This window comes from Anopheles gambiae, chromosome 3 (assembly GCF_943734735.2).
Source record: "Anopheles gambiae chromosome 3, idAnoGambNW_F1_1, whole genome shotgun sequence".
NCBI lineage: Eukaryota > Metazoa > Arthropoda > Insecta > Diptera > Culicidae > Anopheles > Anopheles gambiae.
The window spans coordinates 26,070,011-26,091,467 of NC_064602.1; the positions used below are offsets into that span (position 1 = coordinate 26,070,011).

A 21,457-nucleotide genomic window follows, 5' to 3' on the forward strand; every position below is an offset into this window, starting at 1 on the left:
GGAATGTTGGCCCTTTTATTGCTCGTTTAGAGCGCGATGCAAAACCGAACCGCATTTACGGTGCGCGATAACAGAGCGCTTGCCCATGTGTCCGTCTAAAGTGCACACCTTGTACACCTTCTCTTGCTTGCGAAACGATTTTTGTTTTTTTTTTATTTTTTTTCGCTCCCATCCCTCCATTCCATTAGCATTGCAGCAGTTCGCTTAAGTGCACAAAATTAATTTCCTTTTGTCGCCCGCCCCGATTAGTCGGACCGGCTCTGTTTGCTTTCTATTGGCCGATGGTTGATGTGTGTGTGTCTCCTTAACTTTGTTTTTCCGCGACGATAATTATACACAGTGCTAAAGGTAAATGAATTGTCTCCCTCCCCGAAAAAAAAAACAACAACGCCACTCGCCCGGATTTGACCGGCGTGGTGCACAGGCCAAGCTTTCTACTACTACCGCGTGACCTTAAACCGAAACCGGAGACGCGCGGAAAACTTTCCTTGCGCAGTTTAATTCGACCATCACCATCCCGGCTGTTGTTGTCATCGGGCAACATCATCATCATCATCACCACCATCATCGCACGGCCCAGACTCTCCTTCATCAGCACCGGAGACCTAGCTGTGAAGGTTGCTGTGAGGTGTGTGCGTCTTTTTTATTTAGCTTTTCGTTTGTCCATGGCACAGAGAGTTAAATCCTCTTCGCGTCTTCGCGGCGATAAAAGACATAAAAGAAATAAATGATGTTTTCGTCTCCGCGTTCGTCTGGCGCGCAAGACAATGTCCTCCGGATCGGATCGGAAAGATGATGACCATGTCCGGGTGTCCGTCAATTGGTTAGGCTCTTTCGCGCCCGCTGCTCACGCCTGGAATTTGTTTGCCTTTTGTGCCACTACACATCCCTTACCACTGCCAGCCAACCTTATCTTGCCCACCGACGCAGGAAGACCGAGCCGGCCCCAGCCGGCCCCAGCGGGCTCACGATGGAATGCCGGCGCACAGACACCGTCGTCGTCGTCGTCGTGGTCGTCATCGTTGGCGTTGGATTCCACCGGCCGGATTTGCCGTGATGACCTCGAACCCTTTTGCGGTCGAGGCCAAATGGGGGGATGATTACCGAGGGCCGAAAGTTTTAGAGCGAGTGCCTTCTGCTGACTGCATCGATGCCTGCGGGCATTGGTTTTGTAGCAGGGAACAGTTACCTAGTGTGTGTGTGTGTGTATGTTTTTTTAGTTACGTTTCATTTTGTCTGCGCCTCCTCGTACATTGTCAATCATGCGCATGAAGAAGGTCACACGGACATTATATGTGTGCGGAGTTTCTAATCGTTCCTTTGATCGGGTGTGATCATTCAGCTGAAAAGGGAAAAATAACCTTAAGAGAATACTGTCATTGGATGTCATGGTGCTGGAAGAAAGTGCAGGTGGAAAGTATGGAAATACATAATTTAATGTTAAAAAGTAACTATGCCGATTATAGCTTTTCCAGGAAATCAAAAAGTGACTTATTTGTTGTTTTAATTGAATATTAATCTTTATTTGAAAAGGTTTCCCCCACTGAATTTAACTTGAATAATTAATTAGAATACTAAATTCTCTTCTTCTTTCTAAACCTATTACTCAAAAAAAAATCCCAATTCTTATGGCAAGCTGCAAAAACGCGTGTAATATTTTTTGCAATAAATGACAAATGTCAAAAGTTCAATTTACAAATCATTTACTTTCTACATTTTTATTTTATTGTTTCTAAATTAAAAGCACTTACTAAAAGCGTTTATAGAGGAATTTGAAACAATAAATGTTAATGCTTTCTCTTAATACTTCGAAATACTGTGATTAACCTATTCACTTTCTGTCATATTGAAGAAGCAATAAAAAATAAATAAAAGCTAGAAAATACCCCCTATGCATAGTCATAGTAAGTTAGTTCTTTGTGTTTATTTATAAGTTTAGCTTTATTTACGTATGCATATAAATATGTTAGAATGTTTATAAATTTACATTTATTTAGTTGGCGGGAATTCCCATTCCCGCGAGGCGGATTACATTTAAAATAATGCTTCCGAACAATGCTTTATCTCGCTGAAAGAGTCTATGCCTGAACAAAGAATTACAAGAAGAAGAATTTAATTGTTATAATATTTCTTGTTTTATTTTTCTTATTATTCTTTCTTATTATTTTTTTATATTATTGTTATTTTTTTAAATAACATTACCGGTAAAATAACATAAACTATAAAAAGACACAGATCTTGTAAAATACACAACCTTTCAAGTGGTAGAAGGCCATTGCAGTAAACTGTCTGATATGGGCTCAAGTATCTGTTACACCCTGTATACAGGACTGCCTCTCCTAATATGTGTAACACAATTAATCATAAATATGTTAGCCAGCAAGTTAGCCAGGCGCTGACTGGCTGCACTCCTAAACGAAACGTCCAACAACATCCGTCGTAGAATGAGCACACATATTTACACGTGCAATAGGAATCATTCACTCGCGTCGTATTCATTTCCATACGGGGAGCAAACAAAAACAAACTCGGAAACTCACTCGCCAGCAAAACAGCCGCTCGCCGGCTCCTCATACTTTGCCGTAAGCGAAGTAAAAACGCGGTTGCGAGCCAAAACAATGCACTACATTCCTTGCAATGGCGCAACAACACCGAACCGGCCAGGAAATCGGTTGTGCGCAAAAATCGTTTACCTTGGAATCCGGTATGGAATCTCAAAACTCTCCTCCGTATCGGGTGGTAGGAGAGCGGGGAGAGGGAAGGAAACCGCTGAACCGATGGGGAAAAATGCACAAACCAAAACCGAAAGAATCGATACGATCGGATTCGGCATCAAAAATTCGCCATTTGCTGAACGAGCGGGAACGAGCGCGCGGACAACAAGGGAAAGGAACCATCTCCCGCAGGAACGGAACAAGAACGTGGCTCACACACACACAAAGACTGTATGCACATCGTACGCCATCAACGGCAGTGGATGGAGATGTCGAACGAACGTGCTCCATCGCGCGATTGCCCCGAGATGTTGCTGCTGATCAAATAAAACAGGAATAAAAATCCTTTCCCCCACTCGTTACACCCGCTCTAAATGGGAGACATGGAGGACGGGGAAACCTTCGGTTGTAGCCACAGGAAAAGCGATAAAATTCCAGCGAACGCAATTTCCTACCCATAGATTCCATCGCTGCTGGAAGGCTCGACGCTCGGACGTTCCAAACCGCTTCGTGATAATCGAAGGAAAGGAAATCCCTTCGACGACGACCTACACACACACACACAGACACACCGGAGTGGGGGAAGAGAGGGAGGAACCCATTCCAGGGGATCGGATCGCGCAAATACGCAGCCCGGTTTTGTCGTTCGTCGTTCAACAAGGGCACGCCAGAAAGGGAGGACGAAGCGGATGGGGGCTCGATCGAGCGAGAAACTCGGATGCGAATCATAGTGCAAAGAGAAAAGAGCCAAAGCACACACACACACACGTACACAAATACAGGCGGACAGAAAGCGATTTACACAGCCTCCAAAACAACCAAAACTCCGGAGCGCAGCAGCTGCTGCTGCTGCGAAAGCGCGCCACAGGTCCCCTGCCGAGGATCGAGATTCAGGAAACATAACCCAACATAAACACGGCTTGGCGACTACGGGCCCAAAAAAACGTGGTAAGGTAGGCAGGGTCCCGGCGAAAAAGGCACAGAGTGAAGCGATTGATCCGAGCACCCGGGTGCCCAGGGTGCGTAGGGTGGGCAGGGTGGATCATCATCCAAAAGCGCTCGGCAAAAAGAGAAACACAAAAACTGCGCCACGATTCGATCGAAAAATGTAACCGAATGGAGAGCGCGAACAACAAGGAACGACGAAAATATACAAAAACGCACACCGATGTATGTGTGTGTGTGCGTGCGTGTACGTGTCCATCGAGTGAGCAAACCTTTGGTGGTGGTTGGTGGTTGGCTACGGAACGCAAACACGAAGGAATGTGCCGTGCCAGAGGGAGGAGAAGGGCCAAAAGAAAGCTATCCTAAAGAATGTGCCACCACCTGGAATGGAGGCACGGGAAAGAAGCTGGAGTGACCGGGGAGGCTAGGCAAGAACGGAGGAGGCTTCGCTCCGGGGCAGGCGCAGACGTGCACGGCTAAGGTGATAAGGATGGGAGGTGAACATTTGCAACGGGGGGCAGATAAAATCCGCCAAGTATTTTGCTGAACAATTGGGAAGAAAAACCATGATGCCAGGTTCTTGTGCGCGTGAACCATTCTTTTTTACGTTAAATAAATGTTAAAGTGAAATTTTCAACTAAAGTGGTATCATTTTTGAACTAAACTGTTGAAACGATCCGCATTTAAAAAAAAAAAAAAAACAACGCTTCTTGTATTTAAACTACACTGCTTGTCGCTACAGAATCGTCCCCTAACCATCCTCAACGCCGCTTGAAGTATTAAACCACTCGATAATAAACCAACTCCACTGGCAGAAACCGGTTTTTACGAGCTCGCCAACGCTCGAAATCGGGGCGATTTTCCCTCGCTGGCGATCGTTTTTGTAAGTCGTTATGAGGGTTTTTGACGTTTCGAACTAGGGTTTGTGAGGGTTCAAAATGGCCGCCAAAAATCGATTGTGTTGGTACACAAAATTAAATGGTCAAAAAGTAAATACACTCCATCACTCCTGCACCTCCTCCTCATTGACCCCCCGGGGTCGTACCTTTCATGTATGTGCCATTGTGTGTGCTCCGTCGTCTCACTTGCTCGTACCATGTTACGCCTATCGCATCAGCTGATCCCTGTAGTGGACTTTTATATACAATCTTCATTTGCCGGTGATCTTGCCCCGCTGAGGGAATCGAGGAAAGCCGGTATTGAACTTTCAACGGAGCTCTTATTAATGTATTTATTCCATGCCGGTTCTGACGGGGCCATTCGCGTACCATGCCGATTGATGGTTACTAAGCTATATCCGTACGATTGCTCTGATCTCGAAGCCATTACAAATGTCTTTCCATCTCTTTCCAACTCTTTTTTCTTTCCATTTCTCTCCCTTTCCCTTTCCCTCGCCGTTTGTGTGTGTGTTTTGTTTCTTCACCTTTCTCGCTCCAACGGAACGCTCGAATCGAGTCGATTCCCTTTGCCGTTGGTCACGTTTACTTCGAGCGCCATGGAGTAGCACGGGAAGCACCATGGCGTTTTGCACTCACAGGCAGTATCACAAAAAAATCTGAAGAATGTGTTTTGGTTTACTATTTCCAATGGGATGATTCTATATGATGAAGAGCTACCTGCAATTTTAATGTTAAAAATATTGTTTTTTGGGGGTTTTGTATTCTTAGAGTACATCGTGCGGCCTGTTTTGGATACATTTCGCGTATAACGCAACCGTAATAGGTTTTTAAAATCATTTTTTGAATACGATTTGAACGCTCACTTAAATTCTAAGCTCGTATTCTTACACGTACAATTTTTCTGGAAAATAATGCATTAATGCTTTAATAATGTAGCAGACACGTCTTTGTAAACAGAAGAATTTCGAAATAACATTCCGTTTTGCCACGAATTTCACCTGGCGTCTCCACACAGAACAAATTTTCGTTTAAAATGTATTTTTTATAAACCTCGATTAGTTTAACTATTTGGGAACAAAGCTCGAAATTCTTTAATCCTCTACTGCCCGAAAGCCTTAAAAAATCTAAACATAGCTACGAAATGTACTGAAACCATTGGCGAAATGCTGTCCATGGCCTTTCTAAACCGACCCCCCCCCCCCCCCCCCAACCCCCCAAAAGGCAACTGTAGCGATGCTTTGGCTCCACAGGACGGTATCCAAGAGTGCAATTTCCCTCCGTAGTCTGAGATGCTGTTTTTTTTTTCTTGCAGCTACAGCTTTACATTTCGCCCGGCCGATTTGTGAGTGTGTGATTGTTTTTTTTTTTTCATTCGCTCATTCATTCCATGCCCCAGCCACTGCCACCCTTCCACGTGCAATCTAAACCAGCGGGGCTCTTTAAATGGCTACGTCGAACGTTCCAAATCAGCCCGAAATGGCTCTGTGTGTATGGGCGCAGGATTTGGAGGCTTCGCATAGCCACCGCAAAACATGGGCCGCACATGGGGGGGGGTAGGTGAAAAAATGTTACGAGAAGCTTTTGCTATCTAAAACGAAGCGAACAGAGAAGGGCGGCCGCGTGCGGCAGCATTCGATCAAATCGAAGTCCACAAAACCCCTGCCCCGCAGCTCTCTTGCCACCCGTTCACCAAGATGCCTTCCGCGACTTTACGGTGGGGTCACGCGGTAAGAAAGATCCAGCAAGAGCCACGGAGGGAGTGAGCGAGCGAGAGAGAGAGAGACACTCTGACTGATGGCCATGGGACGGTCAGGCGTGTGAAGAGGGCAGGAAGAGGAGGCCTGCAGCGAAGTTCAAACCGCTGAGGTTGCATGCCAAGCATCCCACCAATACACGGACGGGCCGGACCGGTAACCGTGGTCGCAGGTAAAACGCGAGCCCCGGTCCACGATCGCTCCGAAGATCATGTCGCGCGCGCTGCCGAAGGTGAAAGAAAAGCGAAGCTGGCAAAAGAAAATAGACAGAAAATAGTTAGATGCTTGTGAAACAGCGCCCGACCTGGGCAGAAGGAGGCTGCAAGGAGAACGTGCTAGAGATGAGGGTGAGGAGAAATATACGGCGTGCGGGAGGTGGAATGGACCTGATGGAACGGGCGGTTGATGGGAGATGTGACCGGTGAGAGCGAGCGAGAAACACGAGCGAAAGATCGTGCCGGGAGCTAAACAGAGCGAGATATAGCGAGAGAGAAAGAAAGAAGGAGAGTCAGAGAGAAAGAGAGAGAGAGAGAGAGAGAAAGAGAGTTAAAAAGAGATGGAAACCCCTACCGGGCAAGCGGAGAACTGATCGATGGAATATGGTGCAGGCGGTGTAGCGAGCAGCGGGGTTGCGGCAGGCCAACATTCCAGGCAGGGCAGGGCGGTGTGCAGCATAAAAGGAAGGAAAGAGAAGCCGGCCCAACGACCGTGCGGCAAACGGAGAAGCTGCTACGCCGCTGTGTGTTTATTACTGTAAGATTCAGCATACATTTTTCAGCGGTTGGCACGCACACCAGCGCACGAGAAACCAGTCTCGGAAACCACGCGATCATCAACAGCACGGCTGCGGATTCCAAAACGTGCGTACCAAAGCAAACCGAGCGACAATTACGCACGGAAATGTAGCACCACGCAATGGGAAGGAATGCGCGATGAATACTTAATAATTGTAATGTTTCAAAAAGGTTTTCTTTATCATTCATTTTTCAACAAAACTGAACAAAACTGTAATTAAATAATTTTTCAACCACCACACTGAACCACATCTACTGTAGAATAAAGCGCGCTACGCACTGTAATACCTCACAGCTATACAAGGCTTCTACCCCGCGTGCAGCTGCCTGCCGCACGCTGCCCGACGCTACACCAATGGCAACGATACCCCATGGCAGCCATCGTTGGTGTGTGAGTGTGTGTGTGCGGGCGCATTCCAGCGCAATGGCGACGGACACGCAACAAGATGGCTTGTGGAAGGGGCAGCGGGTGCAGGTAGGGAGATAAAGGAATGGTGGCAGCCGTCGTCGTCGTCGTCGTCGTCGTCGTCGTTGGCTGTTCGGACCCTAACGAAAATATTTCCAGCGCGAACACTTTCAATCTGCTGGAGAAACTCGACCGCAAAGGTTTTCCGCTGCGTGAGCTCAAACCGAGAGAGACCGTTCGCTGCGTGCTTACCCCTTTTTTGCGCCCCCTTGGAGTGCCTGTGTGTGGGTGTGAGTGTGTGTGTGTGTGTATACGTTCAAGAAGTGGGAGCAAGTGAGACACGCTACTATAGCTAGAAACACGTACAAGTGAGACCAAAAATTGAGCCGCAGTAGTAGCATCAGCAGCAGCAGCAGCAGCAGCAGTAGAAATAATATTACCGACAGTGAACAATCGATCGAGCACGTTTACTCGAACGCGTTGTCGCGTTGTTTTCTGAAGCGTTTAGCTATTCGCAATTCAATTTTCGCTAAATAATCTCCCCGCGCCGAGTGGCTTAAAAGTGGCTGGGTGAGTGTAGTGACGGTTTGGTGCCGTGACCAGGAAACGCCCAAGCGAAAGCAACCAAACGAAGCGATCGTTGTACAATATAAGTTCAGCAAGTGATTTTACGCGCATTTCTCCTGCTGCATTTCGTGTATTGCATTCGAGTAAAGCAAACAGGCAAACAAAAACCATCAACCAAACACATCAAGTGAGCAAAGGGTGTGCAAAAGGAACGGCCCATAACAGATACACATAATAGCAAAAGGGCATCGCTACGGCCGAGCGGGCTTGCCACATGCTGTGCTGTGCCTACATTTCTGTTAACATTCCTGACGCTTTGCAGACGCGTGTACGCCGTGGGTGTTGAATAGTGCATGTGCGCGTCGTGTGAGAGAGGTTCTCTGATTTTTTTGTTTTGCCTTCCCAAACCCTCGGCTGCCTGTGTTGCATCTTCGCTTGAACAGCGAAGGGCAGAAGAAGAGAAAAAAACCGACAACAACTGCCTGCAGTTGCAGCAAGTTCCCCCGTTTCATCGGCAGGATCGATCGGCTGTAGTGTGTGTGTGTGTATGTGTGTTTGTGTGAGGGTAAAGTCGGGAAGAATTCCATTCGCTGCCCAACGGAGTCCCGGTTCCCATCTGGTCCGGCCGAGACCGGGTGTGCTGTGCCGTCCTCTATGCAAGGAGTGCAAGTCGAAAACATCGCCTCGAAAAAAAACAACACCAACCAACGGTAAAACGATCGTGAGAAACAGTGTGTTTTAGAGTGTAACAGTGTGTACTATGTGTATGGTTTTTGTGGAAGGGAAAACAGAAAAATACCAACGTCCACGTAAATCAACCAGGGCAGTGAAAAGTTCAAACAAACCAACCCATCAAATCGTTTCTTAATTTCAAGTTTTGTTGTGCTCTTGTCCTAACTTCGATCCGATCCGTGATCGTGTTGTTCGATCGAATAAAACGTGTCTGTGGGGTTCAGTGTGTATGTTTGCGTTTGCGAGGGTCTGTGTGCGAGAGGGGGTTCAACAGTGCAAAAAGTGTGCCGAATGCGGTCCAGTGTCATAATCGAAATCGGATATCCTGGGTTGCAATAGCGAGTGAATCCATTTTGGGGGGTGAGCAGATAATCGAAATATTCGAAAGCGTTGTCGTCCATAAATCTAGATAGTGCTCGTCTTGATTCAACAAGTTTTATCCAAACCTCAAACTAAACCGGCATCTGCTTGGCAGAAAGAGAGAGAGAGAGCGAGAAAGAGAAAGGTTTTTGATTTTTTGCTACCTTCTGCAAGTCGCAACAAACCAGAATACAGACATAGCATCCTTCAAACCGAGCTCTCCGAGAATCGGCCGACACATCTCCTATTGGATTGGTTTCTTTACGTGTGTCATCTTTATCCAGCATCAATGGTGAGTAGCTGAAACACCTTTTAACAACCTCGACAAACCGCTTTCGACATCCAAGATGATATGAGGGGGCAGGGTAGTTTCGTGGCCATAAAACCGATATCACCAACTAAACATAGCCCTCCCCCAAAATGGCTCTCGTAACATGGCACGGGAGAAATCTACATCACGAGCAAAACCTTTAACATTCATGCCTTTTTTCTGCTGTTGTTGTTGCTGTTCGACCCCGAAAGTGATATCAAACGCGGAGGAAAATAGCCTCACCATACCCAAAATAAGAAAACCGGTAAAAAAAGAACCACATTCCACAAGCCGAGAGTCGTTCGAAAAAGGCAAACCCAACCGCGGGGAGAGGGCGCAATGCCGCAACCAGAAAACAAAAGGCAAGCGAGCGAGCGAACAGCACAACCACTCGGCGCATCGGTTTCGGGTGTGATTCACGGCCCATGCTCGTCACGCTGCTGCCCTCTTACACGTACACACATGGGGGTTGGTTTTTTTGTTGAAACAAATCCGAAACACGGCGATGACGTTACAGTCGTTCGTAGTCAGCGTTCGAACAGCGCGTCACGGTAGTGATGGGCGCGAGCGCACGCTCGCTCGCGTCTCTGTGTGTGTGTGTGCATTTAGTGTGCAGCGAATCGAAACAGAGCCACATTTTTGACATTGTTTGCGGCTGACTCAGCACACACGACTCTGACAGCCGGCTGACGCTGATGACTGTGTTTGTGTGCGATCGTGTCCAACTCAATTCATGCTAACGATAACCATAGGAAATAGCTCCACACGAGTCTACTGATAGAGCAAAATAAAGGCAATTGGTCGGGTGGATGATGCGCTGGATCAAACATTAGACACAGCGAGCATTCGCTTGCAGCAGGTCGTTACGTTACGAAATCACCATCAACATCTACGTCATTCCACGTAACAGTGATAAAATCGTTAATTTTATTATTCAAAATTCAATAAACAGGCTCTCCCGACCAGTCCGGCTCGGCTTGACCTCCGTGGAGACCTCGGAGGCACATACTGCCAGCACTGGTTTCCGCTATCACGAACTGTCTAGAAATCGCAAGTGAATCACTATCCCCACAGCTGCACACAGACAAAACGTTTGGCCAATAATGAGTGTAAAGTTTCCACAATGTCTGCAGCGTACTCATCGACCACCGTGGTGGGGGTTTGTTGGGAAGCCAAACAGGGAAGCGTAACCTCGGTGCTCAACCTCAACCGCCTGTGTCTGCCGGAGGACTCGGTGCAATTAGCATATTTGCTCATCCCATATATCCACCGGTCCAGTCCGTCTGGCCATTGAGCCAGAGCCAGAAGGTCTAGCGCTAGGCGTGAGCGTTGCGGTACGTCATGCGAAAAAGGTTCGAAATAGAAATGAACAGCACTACTGCCGCGTTCGCCTATACCACGGCCAGCTTCAGTCTTCAGTGATCCGCTTAATCGGTCAGCTTATTATCGAATCAACGGAACAATTCGAATGGTGCAATTTGCTCACAGCACGTTGTCTGGGGGTGTGATGCTCTCCCCGAAAATATTGCAGCACTTGGCTTCCACTCCATCCATCTAATTATGCTTTCTGCTATAATCGGCAACAATTCGCTCGTCTGTTTCTTTTTCGGTTTAAAATTTCGCTCTCTACGCAAAGAATCACCTGGGTCCGTTCTGCGAAACAATGGGCCTACTGCAAGCACACTCAAGAACTCGGTTGAGTGTATACAGTTTCATACAGGCTTACGTAAGTCGACTACTTCGGGAACTAGAACCGGGGCCGCCGTTCCGGTTTGGTGGAGAATGTGATTCACGCTCGAAGCATTCACACGTACGGTATGCCGGCTTACAGCTCATATGTTCCTATGACCTCATAGCTTGCCGGGTGTGCCTCACTAAGAAGGGGGAAACAGTACCTTGCAATTCTTGGTCATAATTTTGGGCGTATCAAAAATCCGTTTTAACTGGAGTTATTGGACACGATGGACGAAACTCCAAACCGAAGATGCGGCATTTTGGAAGAGAAATCATATTCAGACATGCAGATATTCATTTCATCATGACGAAACTGTAAACTTGACTACAAGCGATGCAAATGAAACGCACGCGCTAGCCATAACATCGCTCTGACCGCTGGCTTGCGTTACTTCGAATGTCCACGAGGTCGTCATGCAACGCCTCGCCAAACGTTTCGACAGCGATGGTGCTACCAGGCTGGCAAGCATGGTTGATCGAGAGGAAAAATTATCTAGAAAAGGAAAATCACCCAATCCAGTGGCAGTGTTAGCAGCCAAACAAGACCGTTCGGTTGTGTTGGTCCAGGGAAGCAAAACTGGATATCTCGCGCCAGTCGCGCGCTCTCTCGCCATCCAACTTCGAAGCGGTGGAAAGAAAGACACACACACACACACAACACAAAAAACCAGCCGGACTGGTTCGTTCGCTTCATTCCGTTCCGTAGTACGTGGTTTGGCCGGAGGAGAAGGAGGATCTGTGGGTGAGTTGGTGGTTTTGATCGCAGCATAACCACACCACCCCAAACCTTATGTGCGACCACAATGGAAGCGTGTTTTTTTGTTTTGTTTGTTGGCGGATTGGTGGGGTGGGTTTTGGTGGAGACGAAAGGAAGCAGCAAAAAAAAAACCGGTCAGGTGATTTGGGCGGGAGCGGGCACATGGTCCACCCGGAGAAGGGCGGACGGTTTCATGCGCGGTAAATTCGATTCCGCGTTTGCAGCGCATTCGTGCCTTTCCCTATCCCTACCAGCGCTGGTCTCTCTGTGCGGCTTCAACTACAAAACTACGCTCGAGCTCCACTCCAAGTGCCAGCATCATGCGCTCGGTCGCTTGCGAGCGATCGAGGAACGCCACGGCTGTGTTGGTATGCTGCTGGATGCTGCCCATCGCTTGCCGGTAGCGAAAGCGTGAGCACATGCGCTGGCTGCTCTCGCTCGCTCGCTCACTCGCACGCTCGTTTTGCGTCTTGTGCGCGACTCCCCTGGTATGCTTGGTATGGAGGAATTCCAATGTCACATAATTCGTTCGATTCGCTGCTGCTGCTGCTATTGCCAGTCGTTTCACTCCCTTTCGCTTTGCCAAGCGGGTTTGAACCGGTGCGCGAGAGCGGATCGTACTCTGCAGCTGTGGAGGACCGTTTGCTTGACATTTAAGCGTACGTACCCAAAAGAGCCGCGATCTCGTTCCTTCGGTGGACACCTCAAAAAGCCTCATTTTCATCCTATACCGGGCCTAAAGGTGTCACAACAAAGTCATCAACAAGCCTGATCCAGTGCCTTATGCAACTGGTCAGCGTTAAACTAATCCCATCTTTACGATGCCATTTCTATCACAATTCGTTTCCCGGGCTGCTCATTGCAGTAGCCGCAGCAGCGCTACGTCCACCAGCAGCAACTATTGCCATGCATCCATCGTAAAATGTCCACCCCAGGTCCGTGCTCCGTGACCTCTCCCTTACCTACCGGGTCGGCCAGTCGACGGTGCCTGTGAACGTGCAGGCACTCGTCGCCGCCGTTACCGATGGTTTCGTAATCGAACCTCGTGCGCTGCAGTTTTGCTGCAGTTGCACACAAAACACCTCCAAGCCGCTCCAGGGTGCAAAATGGAAAAAGCAGGGTACTGCCAAAGGGTTGATGCATTAGCATAAACTCGTACACAGAAATTGTGGCGAATTTTTGTTGTTGCCACACCGCGCCGCACGAAGCTAAGCACGCCGCAAACTAGCCGCTAGCTTGTATGAACAAACGATAGAAAATGACCAGGCAATGCAACAACAACAAAACTCGAGTCAAATCGAAAAGAAAGCGTCCAAGCTATGGGCGCTTTGGTGTGGCGCTCAAAAAAATCCCTTCCTCCCGTGTGACACCGTTTCTGGGGTTGAGCAGCGCTGTGACGTCAAACTGCAAATCGAAAGGTGGCAGCAATCTTTACAGCTTAGTTTATTTGTTTCTTTTTTGCAACATTCCGTGCGGTTGCTGATTAAATTGTTTATTTATTTACCCTTTTTATGAGTATTTCTGTGTGTGTGTGTATGTGTCTGTGTGTTCGTGATTAGGACTATAAATGGATTTCATGCAAACAAATACGCAGTGATCTTCTTGCTGACAATCACTTTGTTGTGCTCTTTCACATACTTCTTGATTCCAAAGTAGGTGTTTGTCTACGATAACACTTTAAGAGGGGTGAAACAGCGTGTTGGGCTACGCGATGACTATGCCGGTTGCCGGCTACTGCCTGTCTCTCGAGGTCGCAAGCCAGCGCAATTGCAACCATTTCGTCACCCGAGTTCCGATGATTGGCACAATCAGGAAATTGTAAAAACGCCATCCCGTGAGTGGCACAGTGTTATCGGTGGAATTTACGATACATTCTTAACCCTGCCGTTGGTGACGCTTTATTGCAGCACGTTTGCTCAGTGGCATCGCACGATCAGCTCGCCTGAAGTGACAGCAAAAGGGAACGCAACCCTCTCCAGGAAGCACTAGAACGATCTAGGAAGCTCCTCGCTGATAATTGTGGCTATCAATCATGCCATCGTGATCTAGCTTGAGATGGGAAGGGGAGAAGATCGTATCACTTCCCAAAAGCCGCCGTTGCCGTGTTTTCCTGGGAAGCTGTCGCTGCGCTTTCTCAGAAGCTTTTCGGGACGTCCGAAAACGTGATGCGCTCGATTAATGAGCGTACAGTTCCGAACGGTTCCGATAATTGTTTGACACTAATTCATTCCGATTCGAAAATTACCACCATTTAAATCGTCATTAGACGAAGACGGTTACGGAGGCCGCATTCCTTCCGAGCTACCTATCCTACCCCTGGAGCGAGGCTGGTCCCTGTTTTACCCTGGCTGGCTCCACTGGATGAGTTTCACGTGCGTTTGATAGCTTCTGGAAGTTGCCCTGTGCTGGGGGTTTGGTGTCGCCCGAAGGGGAAATAAAACGCTTCTCCTTGTAGGCTTGGCTTTGAAGCAAAAAAAAACTCAAACTCTTCTCTAATGCACACAACACAAGCAATAATAAATAAAGAGAAGAAAACACAAACACGAAACGATCGTTCTAAGCAGCATGTTCTCCAGAGACACGAAAAATGAATGGAAAAGAATCCAAGCTGCAGTCGTCAGCCCGGAAACTGTCAGAATATTTTTCAAAACCTCCCATTTTCTACTCTTCCACACTTCCTCTGCTTTCCCGTTTTGTTTGGCCAACGTGCCCCGATGCACAACACGCAACTTGTTCGCATTCCGGTGGTGCTCGTAGTGTTGGTGGTGGTGGTGAAATTAATAAAATTTACCCCTTACCTTTTCTCGGTTGTTTCTCGTGCTGCTGCTCGTTCTACATTTCCCACCTTACTCGGATCGCTCGGGTCGTCTTTCCCCGGGGGGGGATGGTTGCGTTTTTTTGGGGTGTGCTTTTTTTGTTTCTTCTTTTGAATGATAACACCCGAAGCACCGATCGCAAGGACCCCTAGTATTAACCAGAAGTCCGGTAACCAGAATCGACGGTGGAAGCGAAATGAATAATGAACCACCAAAGCTTCATTTTTTTTTCTTCATCTGTTCATGCCCAGCAGCAGTGACAGTGACCACAGCAGGCTTCCCAAAAACAAAAAAAAAGCAGCTGAGGAGTTGAACAGCAGTAGCAAGAAGAGAACCAACTAACAGCAGATGAACAAAAAGAAAACGCTACACAACTTAGTCGAACGGTAGAAAAACGCTGCTTGCAATCTGAATGTTGCTCGGAGGGAGGAACGCAATAAAACGAACCAGTGGCTTCCTGTGGATGGCCTGAAGGATTCGCCGCAACCGCAAGCCCTGACAGGGTGTGGAACTTTGAGCCAACGTTTGAACGACGGTGCTTCGTTATCTTTCACCCGTTCATTATATGTTTTTTTTTGTTCGCCTTTTGCTCGGTTCGGTCCGGTTCGTCGTCTGATGCTTTGTTTTTGGTGAGATCTCAGCACGTCAAATCGTTTGTTTCGCCCTCAAAATTCCCCTCTTGTTGATGAATCAGTGCTTTCGCGGGGATGTTAGCATTCTTTGCAAGCGATAACCGTTTCCCTCTGCCTTTGGTTGGTGCGCACAACCCAAAACCTGCTTGCGTTCGTCCTTCTGGCAGCTGGGTTTTACCCTCGCGCCATATTTGATCAATTAAAAATATGATCATGTTCCGGGGCCCCTCGATCAGCGCGCGCGTCACCTTGCCTGCCAATGAATGTCCAAACGGGGGAATTCCATCACGCGCTTCATTGTTTCGATGTCGGGCCGGTTGGGCAAAGAAAACCACGTTCGATGCGGCACGTCGGCCGGCCGGGTGGGTGGCACCAATTTCGCAACACATCCTGCACGGCTAATCATCGCTGTTTACCAAAGCGCACAAATCAAATCGAGGTGTGGTGATGGAACGCACTCGCACCCAGAGACCGACCATTTTTTTTTTGTTTTGCTCTGTTTGAACACTCCCCACACCACACCTTCCGCGGGGCTGTTGTTTAGGTTTAGTGTGATTTAGTGATTTAGTCCATCCTTAAAATTCCACCCATGGCGGCGCGGTGACCGAGTACACCAACCCACTTTTAACCGGCGCACGTGCAGAGGAAGGAAGTGAACGATCGTCAAGCCTATAGGCACCAAAAACAAAAAAAAAAACATGTGTCGAAACGACTTCCTGTTTGCGCACCATGCTAATCATTTTGAAGTTGTCGTACAAAACAACAAGCTGTCCTATGTCCGCCGGTTGAGGTGTTTGCCGTGAAGCGAAAGAGAGTTCTGCATGCGTGATGGCGTCTATGCTGCTACACTCCCATCGGTACGGGACACACGGGATATTAGCATACGGCGGGAAAGCAATGGCGCGATAAGAGCACCTAGAAGATGCGCAAAAGCAGCATGCCCGCATGTCCGCACTGAGCTCTGAGCGGTACCGCGTTGACAAGACAACCTCGGGTGTACTCCGCACCACCGGATGGCGATCATCGATGTCTTTTTTTCCCACGGGGCTAAAAACGAGACTGTGTCGCCACTTGTACGCGTTGCTCTTTTTTTTTTTTTTTGCTTCATGGTCCGAGAGCATGGGGCAAGATCGATCGAGCTCGCGTTTTGATCTTGCCTCGAACGATTTTAATTAACCGACCGGGCTCTCACCGGCCCAGCTGCAGGCAAATATTTTAATGATAAAATTTTAATTAATTCTATTTCTTTGCTCTCTTCCTTCCTTTCCTCCTGCTGAATCGATCATCGCCACGATCGGAAAGCAAGCGAACGGATGGAAGCTGGTTTAGCTTTTTGGCTTTATTTTATTACCACCGAAAGGTCATAAAAAGGGCATCTATTGCGGTTCGCGGGGGTTTGCTTTGTGGCTAAAATTCAATTCCATTCCATTGGTCCTGTTTCGGAACGATGATAACGAATACGTTTCATTCAAAACGGAACACTGAATCTTGGTGCGATCAGTTTGTTGTGATGAGCGGAGATATTTCATAAAACGCAAAAGCGAATTAAGAATTTCCCCGTTCCCCAATTTAAATTGCGCCCGCGAACCGGGTTTGTCCTAACAGCGCACCCAAAAGCTCGTTTCCATTTTACGTGAAACCAAATTTCATTGAACCATCATTCGTGCGTTGGTATCGAACGTAAAACAGGCTGCTCGCCCAAAAGCCTCTGCCAGCCGAATTTTATTGTGCTGTTTGTTTTTTAAACGAAATGAAAACACACATCTTCACGAAACCACGAATTCAGTACGCCGAAACATGTTTGAAGCTCCGGATAATGATGCGCACCGCCCAGTATGCTGGGACACCGGCCCGGTTTTCGTGCCGAGCAGATCGAGCAGATACCCTCTCGCCGGCTAGGCTGTCGCCAGAAAATCCTATTGTGGAGGCTTTATCGGCATTAAAATTTTTAATTAAAATACACAAGTGTCATCGCGCCCTCTCGACGTTGGCTCGGCGGCGGGACTTGAGTGGGTGGTGTGGAAGTAGGGTGATTCGGGAGAGAGAGAGAGAGTAAAAAACACACCGAAGGGGGTTGCACCTCTCCAAAATCGGCGCCTTCGTTAGCTGGATCGCTCTTATCGCTTCGGCTTATGCGCCGTTTTTTCCACCCCTTTATTTCGCGTTCCAAAGTCACACACACACACGCATGAGGGCGCGCGCGCGCTCACACCCCTTCACTCGATCGACCATTAATGTTGGTCTCATTTTTTCCAAATCATGGCGCCAACGATAAATTAGCTCGCGACAGATGGCGCATTTACGGAACGCGCCGTCGTGCGTGTGTGCGTGTGTGTGTGTGTCAGCAGCAGTGGACGAATAATAAATGATTCCTCTCCTCCCATGGTCCACCTTCCGCAAACACCTCAACGTGGGGCAAACGTATGATAAGGCGGCAGCGGTGCGGGGAGATGGGTTGATCTTTCGCGAGCTCTCGCTCGCGCAAACAGGCCCGCTTCGATCGTTCGCGACCGAGCGCACGCCTTGTGCAGCTGGCGACAGGTGAAACGGCACTCGAAGCCCTCGAGACATCGAACCGACCTGGTGGGCTAATGATGGTGTGCGCGAGCGAGCGGAGGACACCGTCCGTCCGTCCGTCGCTGTGGCTGTGGAATGTGGCCGCCAGCTCTCGAGGAGCCAGCGCCCGAGCCAATCGACAAAACCCGGCCACCGCATTGGGAGTGCGAGAGCGGCAGAAAGGCACAGCGACACAGATGTATGCCTCGGTTGCACGGGGCTGCCTCTTATCCCGTGGTTGCGATTAGTCGCCCCAGGAAGTTTAATGCCACGAGGTTACGCCGAAGAGGCTAAATGTTATAGAGACAATCACCTTCGTGGTTTGGATCGTTACAACTGGCTACTTCAGCGTTCGATAGTATCTATCATTAACGCTCGTCGCATCGCGTAGCCATTGCTATCGGGCTTTTGATCCTGGTCACGGCACCACCACCGCTCATAACGCCGTTCGTTCGTTCGATGCGTGCAGTAAACATTAACATGCAACAATAAATATTGATCTTGAGGTACGAACTTGAATTTCTCGAGCGCAGCAAACAGAGTACGAATGACATATTTCAGGATTGGACACTCTTATCTGCCCTGCCATGCTCCGCCACTGGCCCTAGAAAGTCGTGATACAAAGACCCTTTTAAAGCTTCCTCTTTCTTTCACGCTCTCTCGCTGTGTGTCGGTCTTCTCCTTCCATCACGCTGGAGCGGTAAGATATCGCGTAAGTAACAGCCCGGCGTGATATGCTTCGAATGCAATAAATTCCTCTAACTAGCTTGCCCGATAACGCACACACACACACGCGCACACCGGGGGCTACTCGTGGCTGCTTAGGAAGGCGTTAACCCATATGTACCCTAGCAGCACCAAATATTTGTGGAATTCCAAAGACCAACTACATCTTGGCAACATTCCTTGCTGCCTTCACAAACCGTCAACGTGGATGACCTTTTCCATCTTCGACGGTGGCTCGGAAGAAAAAAGAGCGCAGGGTGCCCTCCTATACTCTCCGCTCTCGCGCGTTGCGATAAATTCTAGACCCAGTACCGCTACGCTAACCGATTCGATTGCTACGATCCCTTTGCACCAGCGGGCCAGCGGGCTGGAAAAAAGGGGGCATTGCTTTAATCATCACCCACCCCACCCGGAGCGGGGTCTGCAGGCGCCTCGGACACACTTTATCAACCGCGGGCAGCATGGTCGCGTGATTGGGCCATAAAAATTCTTTCACCCGTCGCAGGCGCGGTTTTGCATGAGCACCGTTTTTGCGCTCCGGCTCGCCTCGGTGGGTTCGTACTTCCTTCTCCGTGCCATCCAGCGCTCAAAAGCGTCTTGTCAGCGAGTTTCTCGTTGCTCGCCGTAACGATCGACTGTATGGGGAGAGAGGGAGTGAGAGACAGAGAGAGAGAGCAGGGCATTGAGATAGGTAGTATTTGCGCAATGGGTTTGCGCGCCCTTTTACCGTCGTACCTCGCGCAGCGCAGCGTTCGTCCATTGACCGTGTGAATGTGTGCGGCCGTTGCGGCACTATTACGAAATGCTCGCCACAGGGAAAGGAATGTGATGACCAAGAATTCGCCTTCGAAACCGATATGGGCCTTTCCCCCGGCCAGGCATGCAAAAGGCATTGATCCTCCACGTACCCCTCGACGTGTGGTACCCTCGCCCCATGGTGAGATATAAACTTAAGATACACCCCGCGCTCATTACAAAAGCGCTTTAATGGATAATAGCATTTCTGTGTCGCCGTAACGGTGCGGGTATCTTTACAGTTCCTTCAACTCCGCGGCAGTTCATCGAACAGAAAGCGCGCTTATCGTTTATCACCGCGCCGTGACAGTGTGGTAAGTGACGACCGGGCGCTTTGCTCATCAGCTGTCGGCTGTGATGAGAGTGGCATGGAACGACATGGAATATGATTTTCGATGGTATATCACAGATCTATCCAGCAGTGTATCACCCTCAAAAAGTGCCGCAAGCGACGAACCTAATTTACCAAACCAAGGACGAACACTGCTAGAGGATCAAGTTGATGGAACACTGCCATTACCGAGCTCCCAGCATGCTCAGCAGTAACAGCTGCTGGGACGACAAGCTCATTGAGAATAGCGCGAAACGGACAAGGAATGGAACGGCGCACACACACACGGGCGAAATGCGAAAGCGACTTCTACAAAAGAAAAACCAGAAATGTGAGCGACCGGCAAGGTATGCTTCCCGCGGGCCGCGCAATGTTCGTCCGCGGTAGTGTAAAGGAAGCGAATGGCAGGCAGGCCAACAAGGTGTCTCTATCTCCATTTCATCATAGCAAGCAGACCATTGCTGCATACCACAGCCAGAGCGTGGCACGATGTACGCCAAGACGCCAACGACGACGACGACCACGTCCTTTTTAACTCGTTGGGCCATTCGAGGGGGGGGGTGCTCAGTTGGAGTTAGGTGGTATGCCACCCTGCACACCGTTGCTCTATTCCTCGTTCCCTTCCCACTTTTTTCCGTGCCCAGCGGAGAGTGTGTTCAACTCTCCAAGTCGTTGGCTTTCGATTTTTATCGCCTATCATTTCCTATTCCGTGGAATGTGTGTGTATGTGTGTGCCTCACCTCACGCCTTGTGATCTCCGAAGTACAAGGGGACGGCATTTCTTCCCGTATTTCTTTTTTTTTTTTTTTGGTTTTTGGTGCCAATACGGTGCCAATCGATCCAATGATGATGAGCCCACAAACGCCTGGTCGTTGCGAACGGAACCGGATTCCGCTCGCTTCTACCCTCCAAAGCGTTCAACATGCGTAAAAGTTTCACGGCAAACGTACCGACAGCACCGGAAGTCCACTGTGTTCGGTAGAGAAAGGGTAGAGATAGAGTGGTTTGTTTTGCACACCCCGAACATCTTCCTGCTGGGGGAGTTGGGGAGAAACGTTCGGAAAAGTAGGTTGAAAGGCGCCGGTCGAAAAAGCGACGGTGATTATCCAATTGCTCGGGAGCTGGGTATCATGAGCACGATGAGTATCAGCGTCTTGACAAATGCCGAGAGGTAAGAGGCGAGTTTACAGATAAGTACAAAGTTATGTCCCTCCAATTAAGCTCGCAACGTTGTCCGCTTTTCGGAGTATCAGTGATCGAGCTTTTTTGGGACGCAAAAATTAAGCCATTTCGTCGGCCAAAAGCCTGATCCGTGTGCGTTCGGTATTCATTTGAATATAAAAATCGATCTTTATCTCCATCCGAGGGAGACCCGAGCTCGTCATAATTGGTCGTTCTCGTTTATACGGACAAGATGTTCTTGTTTTTGTAGTTTTGCACTCAACCACATCCACACGACTCTCAAAATTACCCGTCCAGGGGCTCGCAGATCACGCTGTATGGCGCCTTAATGCCGATGTCACGTCAAGAGCATTCCCACGCCTCAAAGCCACTCCACTCCCGTGAACCGAGAGCCGGCGAGTGGGGACCAACGTGAAAAACGTCGCCCGTAAGCCAAGATTAAGGTCC

At 48.8% G+C, this 21,457-nt stretch overlaps 1 protein-coding gene across 2 annotated transcripts in view; it reads left to right on the forward strand.

The window, feature by feature from the left end:
- Positions 1–7,617: 7,617 nt before the first annotated feature.
- The window catches only part of LOC1280082 (protein expanded), a 47,818-nt gene continuing 33,978 nt past the window's right edge, over positions 7,618–21,457 (forward strand). For both annotated transcript variants that reach the window (XM_061662346.1, XM_061662345.1), the window contains exon 1: positions 7,618–9,463. The gene's annotated coding sequence lies outside the window, so the exon portion shown is untranslated. The remainder of the gene's footprint in view (positions 9,464–21,457) is intronic.